The sequence below is a fragment of the Schistocerca nitens genome, chromosome 9 (assembly GCF_023898315.1).
Source record: "Schistocerca nitens isolate TAMUIC-IGC-003100 chromosome 9, iqSchNite1.1, whole genome shotgun sequence".
In the NCBI taxonomy this organism is placed as follows: Eukaryota; Metazoa; Arthropoda; class Insecta; order Orthoptera; family Acrididae; genus Schistocerca; species Schistocerca nitens.
The window spans coordinates 512,378,591-512,393,275 of NC_064622.1; positions in this window are offsets into that span (position 1 = coordinate 512,378,591).

Sequence of the window (14,685 nt, forward strand, 5' to 3'; positions counted from 1 at the left end):
GTTTGATGGTTTCCAATGTTGCGCAAGGATTGCTGTGTCATCCGCGTAGATTGCCATCATTGTGTTGTGTGTGGTTGGGAGATCGTTTATGTAGAGGTTAAACAGTAGGGGCCCTAGGATGCTTCCCTGGGGTACTCCCGCGTGTATACCGTGTCGTGTTGATTGTTTTCCCTGCACGTCAGTGTTGAAACTCCCGTCTGTGAGGTATGAGTGTATTAGACGCAGCAGCCCGTCGGGGAATCCCGCGTCACTGAGTTTGCGGATGAGGCTGTTGTGCCACAGACGGTCGAAAGCCTTTTAGATGTCCAGGAACACTGCCTCTGTAGCTTTGTTTATGTTGAAGCCATGTGTTATATGTTCAACGACCCGTAGGAGTTGTTGTGTTGTGGAGTGGTGATTCCTATAGCCGAATTGCTCCGGTCTCAGGATGTCATTTGTTATGCAGTGCCTAGTGATGCGTTTGAGAATCACCTTCTCAACAACCTTACTGAGCGAGCTCAGAAGGCTGATGGGTCGGTAATTTTGTGTGAGGCTGTGGTCTTTCCCCGGCTTCCTGAACATCAGGACCTTGGCCGTCTTCCAAAAGGCGGGGAAGTGTTGGTGTTTTAGTATGGCATTCGTTATGTGTGTTAGGTACTCAGTTGCTTTATCCGTGAACTCCTGGAGGACACGGTTTTGAATGTCATCATGACCAGGGACTTTCATAGCAGCGGAATGCATTATGGCCCAGGAGACTTCGGCTGTGCTAGCATGTCGAATGTCGTCGCGCGATGGTTGGGCTAGAATGTGTGTAACCTCTTGGTCAGTAGCAAGTGTGAACGCTGGTTCTGATGGTACTAGGTTCGGTGTGAATGACGCTGCGAGTGTTCGTGCCATTAGTTCTGCTTTCTCTTCCGCTGAGTATGCAGGTCCGTCAGGCCCTTGAAGCGTTGGGGTGTATATTTTCTCCCTGGTGAAGTGTCGGGCTAGTTGCCACACGCCAGGTCGTGTCGTGTCCAGCCCTTCGAGTTTTTGGTTGAGCTTTGTTAAACCCCCGTGCACGCGTCAAAGCCGCGCTGGCGGACCGACCACACGGAGGCGGCGCTGCTGGGACTGCGGCGCTCAGCTCCCTCCAGGGCTGCCGCCCGCCGCGGCGGCCGGCGCTCTCTGTCGCCCTCGTCTGAAGTCAACAGTGCAAATGACGAGGTTCCGCGTCTTATCCAACTGCTACTCATTGAATTTTCTGCCATGCATATTTCCTCGTATTCCTTGCTAAGGGCGTCTGAGAAAGGTGTTGCTGAGCCCAAAATGAATGTTTCATCGTATTGCATTGACTGTGCGGTGCTGACAACATTTTCAGCAACAGCAGACTCGGTTGTTTGCGGACGGAAATTGCAGTTGGCCTGCCCTACGTAAGACACACCGCATCGGCGAGGTGTTTTGTAAATTTCACCCTTCCGCAATAATTAATCGCCCTTCAGTAATCCCGGAGGAACAGCACTGTTAGATTCTGGATGCAAAACACTTTCATATCAGATGCACGGTGTGCTCTGGCTATTTTGAATGTCATATAGCCCACAAATTGAAGAAAAGCTAGAGAGTAATAAACTGCAGGGTGGGAGAAGTCTTCGTCAGTTTTCGATAACTCACCTGAGAATGCTTGACAGGTGCCCAGACCGAATATCGTGTGTTGAAATGTACTACGACAAACCTTCGTTCAGAATGCCTCTATTTGTTCTACAGTGACGCTATATACCAATAGTCCTGAAGCATTGTAATATTCATACAAACTATTTATGTGTACGTGTTACTGTGTCCTATCGTCAAATCCATTTGTGATAAAGACCAAGAAGAATTACGCTCACTTTGTAGAAAAGGAATAGATTCGTGAACGGAGAGGTGCTGTCATTCTGTTTATTTGCAATGGAGAGCTCGGTAACTTGGTTTATGCCAACATTATATGAAATACAGCTTCACTTAGTTTTATTCATTCACTGTAGTAACATGCCGTACTTCCGTGTTTACCACTATTTAACTCTTACTTTGAGTGTTGGGTTAAAACCACTAGCAGCGCTGTTTATGATCGGCGATTGGAAATTTTTGTTTGCAATTTACTATCAAAAAGTAGCGTCCAAGTGCGCAGGACGTACAAATGTTCAACTTACGAGCCGCAATCTTTCGCGTAAAGTAAATATGCAAGTGGTATGTAAATAGTGTAAAAATGACTGCAATAACTCTAAACCAGTTTGATGTTATTGGTCATTCAAATAAATAGTAAAAATGGAAGTAGGAGATTTGCTTACGGTCTATTTGTTCGTTTAATACCACAGTAACGGTTATTCCCACTAATTCACAGTTTTAACTCTCAATGTTGAGTTGTTATATGTCTGTCCATTATGCCACGTGGACAAAACTACTGTTCATAAAAACTGAAGAATAAGAGATGAACTGTGGAGAAATTAAGTTACTGTTTTGCGAATTGTGGCACTAAGGGTACTTGTGATTTTCAGTAAAATGACGTAGAATTTCTGTTGTGTGTGTGCGTGTGTTTGTGTGTGTGTGTGTGTGTGTGTGTGTGTGTGTGTGTGTGTGTGTGTGTGTGCACCAGAAGACCGAGGCGGCCTACAGTAACAGCGATGCCGTAGTGGTTGCCAGATACCGGAGGCCGGTGGTTGGGTTGTGGACACGGGCTGCGGTGGCAGGACAGTTGTCATCTGTTGTTAGTCGAGTATTGATACTTCTGACCGCCCGTTTGGCTGGAAAAAGTTTTTTACCTTTATCTTTGAATTTTTTTATTTTCTTTGTTGGTTTAAAGATTTTATTTATCTCATTTATTTAGTGAAATTTTTTAAGAAAAGTTAATAGAAGAGTTAAACTTCTAGTTTTATGTTTTCAAAACATATGCTTTTCCTAAGCTAATTAACTAACGCACGGCTTTCCGGGCGGGAAGGAGCGCCTGTTCCCCGGCACGAATCCGCCCGGTGGACTTGGGTCGAGGTCCGGTGAGCTGACCAGTCTGTGGATGGTTTTTAGGCGGTTTCCAATATGCCTCAGTGAATGCGGGCTGGTTCCCCTTATTTCGCCTCAGTTACACTACGTCGGCAATTGCTGCGCAAACAAGTTCTCCACATACACGCACACCACCATTACTCAACCACGCAAACATAGGGGTTAGACTCGTCTGGTGTGAGACGTTCCCTGTGGGGTCCACCGGGGGCCGAACCGCACAATAATCCTGGGTTCGGTGTGGGGCGGCGGAGGGGTGAAGTGGACTGCGGTAGTCGTCGTGGGGTTGCGGACCACTGAGGCTGCGGCGGGGACGGAGCCTCTCCGTCGTTTCTAGGTCCCCGGTTAAAATACAATACAATACAATACAATTGATACTTCTGCATTATCAACATCACCGGACCCACAATAATGTGCTCCAAAAATGTACTGAATTTTGCTGCAACTGGAACCACTTGGGAATGTAAACATCCAGTTTTGACTCAGGGTGCTCTTGGTTCAAATGGTTCAAATGGCTCTGAGCACTATGGGACTTAACATCTAAGGCCATCAGTCCCCTAGAACTTAGAACTACTTAAACCTAACTAACCTAAGTACATCACACACATCCATGCCCGAGGCAGGATTCGAACCTGCGACCGTGGCGGTCGCACGGTTCCAGACTGAAGCGCCTAGAACCGCTCGGCCACCCCGGCCGGCGGTGCTCTTGGTACATGGCGTACTTTGAACATAAAAGTTTTGTGGATACGGCGCCGCCTCATATTGTAAAATAACTATCACTGGATGAAACTGCCTCCATTCTGGTTCTACCGGTGTATTTCATTGTCAGTAGGCCAATGTGCCTCCTCATGACTCCTCTACTGATCGTTATATTACGTTACAATTTTGAAACCACTGTATTGTTGGTCTCATTTGGCGGTAGGAGTGGGCCACTGTATTTCCTCTTTCAGCACGTGGACGGTTCAGCGGGAGTCTCTGGCTGAGGGCACCTGCGTCCCCACTTGTTGTGCGGCCTTTTGAGCACCGAGGACTGGCAGAGTAGATGGTGGGGCCATCGTCTCTACTCTCGCTCCTGGGTTAATATTTCGGTGGCCTCTCTGGTCTTGTGTTTGACAATCGCCGGCTGCTCGTGAAGCAGGTTTCACTTAACTTTATATCCTTGCGCTCGCGTAGTGTTTCTGGTGTCGCGGACAGGCCTTTCGTGCTGCTGTCTCAGACCTGACGCTCGTGCTAGCGGATGCGCGTCGCTGCTGGCCCGCCGGTTCCGCCGCTGCAGACGCCTCCACACACACAGTCCACCCTGTTTATGTCACCAGGAAACCTGTTACAAAAAAGTTTTCCTCTCCGTGGCAGCAGTATCAACGGTTTTAATATCACGATGAAATGTCGTTCTCTGTGCAGGAGTCATTTCGCTGTTACGCACTGCCTGTCTGTCGCTTCCGCTGGTAAATAGAGCCCAATCAGTGTGATGCCTTGTGGCCTTGGTATCGTCTGACTCGATTCTACATCCAGGCTGGAATAAAACACTCACTTTGAGCAGCGACTAATCGAGGTTAATCACGGCGATGTAGACAACGAGGCAGGGCCGTAGCACAATCGGAACAAGCGGCAGCGCCAAAATTCGACCCCTTCTTGTGCGGTCAAGACCTACAAAGCAGCAGACACGTAGAAACCACAATCAAGACAAAATCCGAAAAGAAGGTCGAGAATGAAATACAACATTTGTACGAAAGCATGTATGTTACTGACAACCACGTACAGCCAGAACAGAAATGAACTCCTTGCCAGAATAAGGATGTTTTTATACAAACATCGAATATTCCAGAACATACATACATTAAAAATGCAAGATATTTCAGGAGCATTCCACAAATATTAAATATTACATAACAAGCAATTGCTGGTGGTAGGGTTTCAACTGCAGACATACACCACCGTCGTACCTTATCAAAAGATTTTTCAGAGAACCCGAGACAGCTCTGATCCTACGTAAAAATCATTAGGTAGATCGAAGGCATCTGTCCGGTCACTCGATGAACAGTGTAGTGTGGCAATAGAAGGCTGCAGGACGAAAGCCGAAGTTTGAAATCTCACGTTCGAGAAATCATTCACGGAGGAGGATTGCAAAAACATACCGTCCTTTGGCCTTCAGAAAACTTCCGCGTGGAGGGCATAGTCATAGGCATCCCTGGGCACTGAAAGAATTGAAAACAATTAAATCGTGAGGTCCAGACGGAATACCAGTTCGATTTTAGAAGAGCCACTTCCGTAGCTTGTATTTATCGCAAATCTCTAGCGATGTCCAAGCGACTCGTAAAAAAGGGCAGGCGACTTTTGGACATTAGGATGGTAAACAGACGCTCACAACAACAGACCAATATCCTTAACATTGGCTTACTGCAGAACTCTTGAACCAACTCTCAGTACGAATGTAATAAATTTCTTGAAGACGCAGCAACTTCAGTCCACAGATTAGCATTGATTTACAATGTACAACCAAAGAAACTAGTACACCTGCTTAATATCGTGTAGGGCCCCCATTTTTCTTTGGCTAAGTGAGCGTCTGACATTAAAAACATATGCTGATATACTATATGTGAAACTGGACTCGTATAGTATATCAGCATATGTTTTAATGTCAGACGCTCACTTAGCCAAAGAAAAATCTTAAATAAAGACAGTGCATACTGCATTTTAATCTTTATATTGGTAACACTGGTTTACTATGTACTCTGGCTTAAGTGCCCTCTGCTGGCATTATGTTCTTGTATAAATACCTGACGCAATCTGAGTATTATCAGCACGTACACTCTTTGACATAAAACTTGACCGGCGGCCGGCCGCTTCAGAGGCTAAGTCCGCGCCGATCGCGACATGGGACAAAAAAACTGGCCAACTCGCTAATTCTCTAAGTCCGGTTATCTGCACAATCTGGCAACACTGTAGACTGCGGCACTTCCTGGAGGAAAACTTGTCCCATGATAGAGAAACTCTAGGCTGATTACGCCTGTGGTCTAGCGGTAGCGTGCGTTGTTTCTGTTCATAATGTCAGTGGATCGAGAGCAGCTGGCATAAAATATTTTTATAGCCTCTTCTGTCTGAATGCTGAAGACGTGAATGTAATGGTAGCGCAGATTCAATCTATTTCGCTTTGTGACACACCGATATCAAAATGTTATCCAGTAACGATTTTGCGGCAGATTTCCTGCAGACTGTCCTCCTCTGGACGCCGTATGCGGCAAAGCTCCGGGATCCATTTGCTGGCTACTGGCAGCGGCCGTGGCGACAGCAGCGGCGCTGCACTCTCCCGTTCTTTATCGAAAGCGCCTGCTACCGCTCATCGCTTTTGATGATTTAAAACGCTTTATTATTAAATGTTGCTCCACAGAAAATTTCTACAATTTCCATTCACGCTCAAAAGCAACGGAGACAGACGCCCTGATTAGTAGGCGCGTATTATATTACATTAATCGGCAAGAGCTGAGTATGGCCCGAAATTAATTTTATAGACTGGGACGAAATTAAACCACCTCACTACATTCGATGAATTTATAAATGCTTCATACCTCGTTTCTTTTCCTTTCAAACTCAATTATTTGTGCAACTTTTGGTCAATGTTTGGATGTTTTCGTCAAGCCAGAGTGAGCGTCTGTGGTGTAAAGTGTATTACAGTTCTTGTTTCATTCCTTATGGTAAGTCTATGCGATAAACTGTGTGAATACCTTGCAATGCATGCTCTGTAGCAGTGCAGGAACACTGCACATTTGGAGTTCCATGTATGGGTTCATGAAGTATTTATTGTTGATCGGAAGTGATAGTTAAGGTCATCAGATTTAAACCAGAAAAATTTGTCGTTTTGAAGGTTTCAGAGAACGGAAAGGAATTGCTAACGCCGGTGTTAGAAAACGTCTACAGTTAAATGCTATTGCAAAAATTTAGAAGAAGGGAACTATATTAATGAACATGTGCACTTCATAAACAACCTTCTGACATGTTAGACCTATATGACGAACAAAGCTCAAATTTATATCGTTGACAGTCGGTTTGAATCTTTTCAGGGTCTATTTTACAGTGAAGCACCTTGGAATTTGCAAAGCAGAAATCCATGATAGTAACTTAATTTACTAAGTCGAAATCGGACGAAGATTGATGTTTAAAGGCATTCTTCAGATTTCGCATAAGAAATTTTTACTAGCAGTTCGCAACTCCATTAATTAAAATGGAAAATAAAAGGTTGTAGTCAGCGGCTTCTACCGTGATTCGAACTGCTATGTCTTATAGTACAAGCACTGCAACGCACAAGGGAACCTCTGAGCTAACGACACACTGGCGGCCAGAGGCGGAATATAGTCACTGCGATGTTGCCTGAGCCTCAAAACGCAACCTTAAACACACGAACAGAGGAGGTGGAGATTACTGTTTTAACGTCCCGTCGACAACGATGTCATTAGAGACGGAGCACAAGCTCGGATTAGGGAAGGATGGGGAAGGAAATCGGCCGTGCCCTTCCTAAGGAACCATCCCGGCATTTGCCTGAAGCGATTTAGGGAAATCATTGAAAACCTAAATCAGGATGGCCGGGCGCGGGATTGCACCGTCGTCCTCCCGAATGCACACACAAACAGGTGTTACTTATGTGAAGAACGCCGTTCTTGGAGTCCAGAAATTAAATATACTTTCTAATTGTGTCATCTTGCAGTGGATTATATCGTGCGAGTCTTCGATGTGGAAAACGAATGTCAAGTGAATTTAGCGAGGTAACGCCGACCTACACCCGGAAGTAAATGCACTATCAGAGTGTTGACAAATACTTGCTACGACGCTGCCATTTCTAGGCTCTCTGACGAGGCAGCTCTTCAGCGAAATGCTTGCCGTGATTCTCCGATACGGTTCTTCAGAGTGGAGACGCGCGCGCACGTTTGGTTTTTATGCGGCGTTCTCCCCTGATGGTTTCTGACGTCGCCTTGTGGGCTATGTATACATATGAGACATTCAATTATCATTAATCCAGAATCATACAAGTTTCAGCTTCCGGCGTGGAAGAAGGCTGTTGACGCCGACATTATATCATTTCAACGTAGGGAAAGCAAAACGGATCATTCAATGTTTCTCATTCAACATAAAGCATGTGAGATAATTTTCCGTAACGTTCATAATCATCTAAAAATACAAACGAAGTAAAAATACACCGGAAGCTTATTCGAATTGAATATAACGCTTTGCACCTCGATTTCGAATTTGTCCACTTGCAATCTTTTGCAGCATACACATAGAATGTCATGATTACCACGAGAATGAAGAAATATGTTGGTAAGGATGGAAGCAAGAAGAGACGCAGTCAACAAATATTCTATTCCTCATGGCATTCATTTCATTTGACACGTAAGAAGAAGTAAAGCGGGAATTTACTTTCGTTAACACGAAAGATATGCCGCACATATTGATAACGAGAAAGTCTGCGTCTTCATACGTTTCCTCCTTGAAATCTGTATGCTCTATTATATACTAAGTAGCCTGATCATTGTTTCAGTAATGTTACCCTCTTGTTTGACCCCGTAACGATGAACAGATTCCAAATGCATGTCTCCCTTCCTGGGTTGTTTTTTGTGTTTTATTGCTTGGAATTCCTGAAGCAGACCACTGTGCCTTCCCCCCTCGTGGGTTAGGTCTCAAAACTAAACCGCTTTGTATCCAATGGCATAATTTATTCAGACAGCATCAGCATAAGACTATCAAACAAAGCCTTCCATTTACAGTTGCAGCACTCTAACCAGCACTGACCAAAGTGTAATCCACGGTCATGGTCCTAAATTACCAGCTGTCTGCTACTGTGGCAAAGTCCGTACTACACTTTCGATTCCGCAGCACCATTTTATCTGGTAACACTGTGTAGTTGCACAGTTGTGCTACCAGGTCTGTCCTCACACTGTCAACTTTATGTATCTCACTTCTCCTGTAGCGTAGATCACGAGGAGCCGAAGTAAATGAGTGTATTCTGCATGACGTAACATTCAGTATTCCCTTCTTTCATAGCCACTCTTCATGTGCATCGATACCAAATAGGAATGCGAAAACTCTTGCGAGTGAGAGAATGACAATAACAATCGTAACAAGAACAAGCAAATAATGAATGATGTTTATTCCAACGCAGAACGAGAATGGCTTTACATATAAAAATCTGTATCTATATCTATATCCATATCTATTGATCTTTGAGTTGGCACAATGCAAATATATTCTTAGCATTTAGTTACTGAATTTAGTTCTGGATGTTTGCAGAGAAAAGGAAAAGTCGGTACTTCTCGCTAGTGTAATATAATGTGAAGCAGCAACTACCCTTTCCTTAGAACACGACTCAAGAAGGTCCTCAAGTAGGTAGCAAGGCACTGCTGCATTCTGTTCCTTGACATTGCTCTGATGACGGTTAATGCAGATAGTTCCGATTATGAAATACAAAACGTATTGCAGGTTAGTTCCTAGGATAGTAACATTAAATTTGCGTTGTAGACGGCACATGAACGTGACGACTATCCATATTACTCATCAATATAAAAAGACAATATTTTGGGAATTTAGCAGGATTACTCAAAATGAATTCTGAAATTGGGTGACTGACTGCACAGGTGCTAAACGTCGTCAAGAGTATACGATGTCCTAATCGCATTAGGAATATGAAGATCGTCTTCGACAGCTCGCAACTTTCACATTGCTATCTCCACCCTACTCCAGACAGCCCTCGGTGGAGTTGCACTACGTTGCCGATGTTATGGAAGGCCTTCAAACCGACAACAGACCACATATTGAAAAATACAAGCGAATTCTCTTGCAGCGTAAGCTTATTGTAACTAATCTAAAAATTATTGGAGAGGAACATTGTCCTATTCAAAAAAAGTAAAATGTTACACACTGTTGACGTCAAACGGACATTATCTATGTCCTGTCTTGTGTCCTACTCATCTATAATATCAAGTGTACTATGAAAATGATTATATGTAATGGATGATAGGGTAATGCATTGATACCAGATGGCGGGGGCCGGCCGGTGTGGCCGTGCGGTTCTAGGCGCTTCAGTCTGGAACCGCGTGACCGCTACGGTCGCAGTTTCGAATCCTGCCTCGGGCATGGATGTGAGTGATGTCCTTAGGTTAGTTAGGTTTAAGTAGTTCTAAGTTCTAGGGGACTGATGACCTTAGAAGTTAAGTCCCATAGTGCTCAGAGCCATTTGAACCATTTGAACTATTTAACGCAAAAGACATTAAAAATTAAAGTTATTCACGAGCAGCTAGTTGAGAATATGTATGAACATTAAATGACACGACGAACTGAAATAATATGACGAAGAGTTCAGCGCTCACTGGGAATAGAGCCCCACACATATCGTTGTTGACTACACACAAAGAGACGTCAGCTACCGAATTTTTATCCACCAGCTGCTCAGAATAGCATCTTGAACTTGCAGTCATCTCGCAAATAGTTCTGTGTCTCACTGGGAGTTAAAAACGTCAGATATCGTTAGTGTTGACAACGAATGAAAATACATTAAAAATCAAAATTATTATCCACCAGCAGATAGGTGTTCTCATGATAGAGCTTGATAATACATAATTTAATTCTTATTGCCGGGCCAGGATTCGATCCCATTCACGCGTAATATGTGAAGGTGTTGAGGAATCTGCAGTTTTGAACAAACAACAAATTGTAGCCGAGCTGTATTGCCACGAAGGGATCAAATTCCGCGTTAAGGGCGGTCGGAGTTGCATTCCCAGTTTAGAACCAATTTTATCGACATACAGAAGCTCAAATAAAAGATGGAATAAGTGTCCTGTGACCATACATAGCGTTTGTGTCGTCACTTGAAATAAATAACTAGTATAAGAAAGGTTACTGGTGATAGAGTTTCTACATGTCGCCACTCCAGACTTTATTGTGGTTCAACCTACCGTCTACTTGGTAAAGAAGGAATATCATCTTTAATGTGAATTTTCAGACCACGCAGCCATTATATCTCCTTCACTTGGTGTAGCCAGGACAGAATGGAATCTGTCTCTCCCTATCTAAAATCATTGACGGAAGTGGGAATCGAACCCAGACCATAGGTATAACAACCTACCATCCGTCCAACAGACCACGAAATCCTCTTCTCTGCGAGTCATTTTTCTATCGTAACGCAGTTGCGCCACACTGGATGAGAATTCTGACACACAGGCTCCCTGTAGTAATTTGCAGCATGTTCAGTAAATTCATTTACTTGGTTGACCGAATCACCATGAACTAGCTGCCTCGGCTACCCAGTGCATACATTCGACTATTTTGTAATCACAGAAATAAAATCACGTAACTGCCACCTACACACAACTGCCAACAGTGTAGGATGCAGAAGTTTAAATAGGAAGTGTTCCTTTCCACTTGAGCTATTCTATTGCGCTATCTGTTACTAGAAAACGTCGTTCAGTCCAAAAGAAAAGCTGTAACTGTTTGTCTCTCAGAAGTCAAGACCTGGCCATATGCATAATCTCCCAGTGCTGTGGAATCCAAAAGTTCTGGAGGAATAGTTGTCGAGCTCTGGAGCTGTTGTAGCTACGTGTCAGCTAGTAGCGTGTATAAGATGTCGCCAGTTCGAATACATTCAGTGCTACATTTTTTAAAACGCAATTCTGCTCTCTGCTGAAGGTATCAATCTAATGGAACTTTGAACACAATTCCCTTCACTTCTCAGCCCAAAGTAGTCGCATGTGGAAAAAGGGCTAACTACTGTGACATTTTGTTCTATTCAGGTTTAATAGACAGCAGGCAGCAGATGCATCTCGAAGATGTGCAGGGAGAGCGCATCGTGCCATAATATGTCGGAAAAGTATTTTCTACATTAGCCGTCGTGTGGTAGTGATATTTTATTCTTCTTCAAACTTTGTTTGACAGCTTTAACGCAGAACAAGTTTTCTACATGCATGTAATCAATAAACTGCATGTGCATTGTCAGACTGTCATAGGTAACATCAGAGAATTCGCATATATCGTTGATGTTTAATTTCTCTCTCATGTTTACTATTGTTTTAACAACACTAAAGGAAACCTTACGAAAATTGTGCACTGTATTATAAGAAATGAAATAAAACTAACCATGATAACCTTACGACGAAAGTATCTGTACACAAGCATGCCTCTATCGACACGAATTAGTAAAATACTACTCACTTAGATTTTGATTGGGTCTGTGTTTAATTGGTATGCTGTGTCATACTCAAGAGGTATGCAAATGTGGCATTTCATAAATATAGTTACGTATTCCTAGAAACCCAAAATTCGCTTGGCAGCAGCGGAAAGAGGCCTTACCTGTTGTGCAGCATTGTAAGTTTTTCAACATTGCACTATGAGCTGAAAGCATTTTCTTGCGATTTCCTTATTGATGTTTGATCTGACTGCTTGTAGCTCTTTCACAGAAGGGATAAAAACGTTACAGTCAGTGAGACTGGAACTGCGAACCGTAACAGACGCTTTTTCACAGGTCAGCACGTTACCACAAAGCTGGCGAGGAGGTATGGGTCCTAGCTTCCTATTACGAGGGCAATAGTAACTAGAACTCGTAAACCGCTATTTGAAGGTCGAGATTAGTTGCGGTTTCCACCTGCAACGACTTTCCTGGGCTGAAAACCGTAAATTTTCAATCTTTTGTTACCCTTCAAGCGATAATAACTCAGATTATTCAATGGTAATGACAGGTAAAATCAAGTGAACTTTGAGGCTTAATTCCGTGCACACCAGGAAGTAACTCGTCGATCACAGAGTTGCCAAACATGCGTTGCCTTGTTGCCAAATCTCAGTTACAGTACCAGCAGGAAGAAGACGGACCGATGTGATCCTACAGCGATCTGGGAAGTGACCATAGCTGGTGTCTCCAAGTCGCGGCAGCTACGGCCTGGAATACGTAATGCGTCTGATTCGCTTTCTGTAACTAGGTTTAGGGACTGGAGCGTAGTTAGTAATAATACTCAGAACTGACTGCAAACTGAGCATCATAAATCAGTAACTCTCATTGTTGTTTTTATATTTCTTTCGTAAGTGTACTCAAAACTAAGAAAGTCATTCACAGGCGTTTTCGTGCCTCGCCGATAGTCGAGCACAACATACAAATAAAAATAAAAAAGAATGTGTGTGTGTGTGTGTTTGTGTGTGTGAGAGAGAGAGAGAGAGAGAGAGAGAGAGAGAGAGAGAGAGAGAAATAAAAAGCAATGAGAGAGAGTGTAAAAAATTGTTGTAAAGAAATTGAATCATGGTATTTAAAGAAATCTTTCATTAAAATGACACGTTCCACATCATTATGAAATGTCGTATTCATGATCTATGGAACAAGAGTTAATCTAATGTAATCTAATCTAATCTAATCACATCATATTGATGATTAGCCATGAAGAGTCATGAATTACCGAAATTTTGGCCAATACCAGTAAACAAATCTAAACTTGAAAATAAAATACGACAATTTTTGTAATAAACCGTGACTCCTATCAAGACCCTTTCGTCCCTGTTATCTAACCACGAAAGATGTCTGATATACCTCCATTCTGAAGTAACAAAGTGTGCATGCATTTAAAGATGAAGTGCATGATGTGAAGTTCTGTGACGGAGATACGAACCCAACACGTAATCCGATTGTTAACTAAGAAACATCAAATGTTACGTATCGGTTTTTCTTACGAGCCGCTAGGTGTCTGAATCTAAAATAAGGATACAAACTTTTGTGCCTAAGCGACAATCGAACTGCACACCTACCGTGCATCCACGAATATAGCTTAAGTATCAGTTGCTTACTCATGAACAGTAAGATGTGTGCGTGTTTGACCAGAAATAACGACACCTGTTGCGATTGTTGGAAACACATGAACAGACATTGAAATTGCGCGTTAATTTTCACTAGCAGGTGGGTGTGCACTTGATAAAGCTAGAAATGAAATTATGAATATTTTTGTACTGGATCAGGTTTCAGACCCACATACTTACCTTTGGAGGAGACCTAGAGAAGATTGCAGTCTTGGGAAAAGGAACGAAATGACTGAACTATACTGTTCCGAGAGATTCAGATCCTCGAAAGAGGAGATACGAATTCGAATCACAGTCCAGCACCAAATTTTTAAACGTCTCTAGTTCAATCAAGTACAAGTAAAATAAGAGCCCTGTCCCTTTAAATGGCTATCGGTTCATCAAATAAAATAAAATTTCCTAATGTAAGTAAGCTTACTGGCGACTGTATTTCTGTTTACCATGACTTCCGCTGTGTCATTTCCCAACGTAAACCGGCTCTGCCCAGTTGGTAATGAAGGAACGTGATGTTTAATGCGGATTCTGGATTATAACGTCTTTCTCTTGAGGTTACCAGAGGTAAAATAAATCTGTTTGTGCCTCTTAAAAGTAAATGCCTGAACCCACGCATTGCACCTGTGATAGCTCGTTCCAACATACCATTGTGGCCACATTACCCAGCCCCAAGAGTGTGCTGTAACGGATGATGTGCTTAGCTTACAAAATTAGTCACGGTGGAAAAAATGCGAGTCTATTAAATGGTCAAGTAGAAGCAAGTTTCTGACGCAGAGATTATGCTATTCTCATGTCAGCAGGATGTAAAGACTCTTCTAGGCATCATAGGCTGGATGTGAAGCCATTTTCATTTTTCACAAATTCAGCAAATTTCTTAGTTCGAGAAAATCC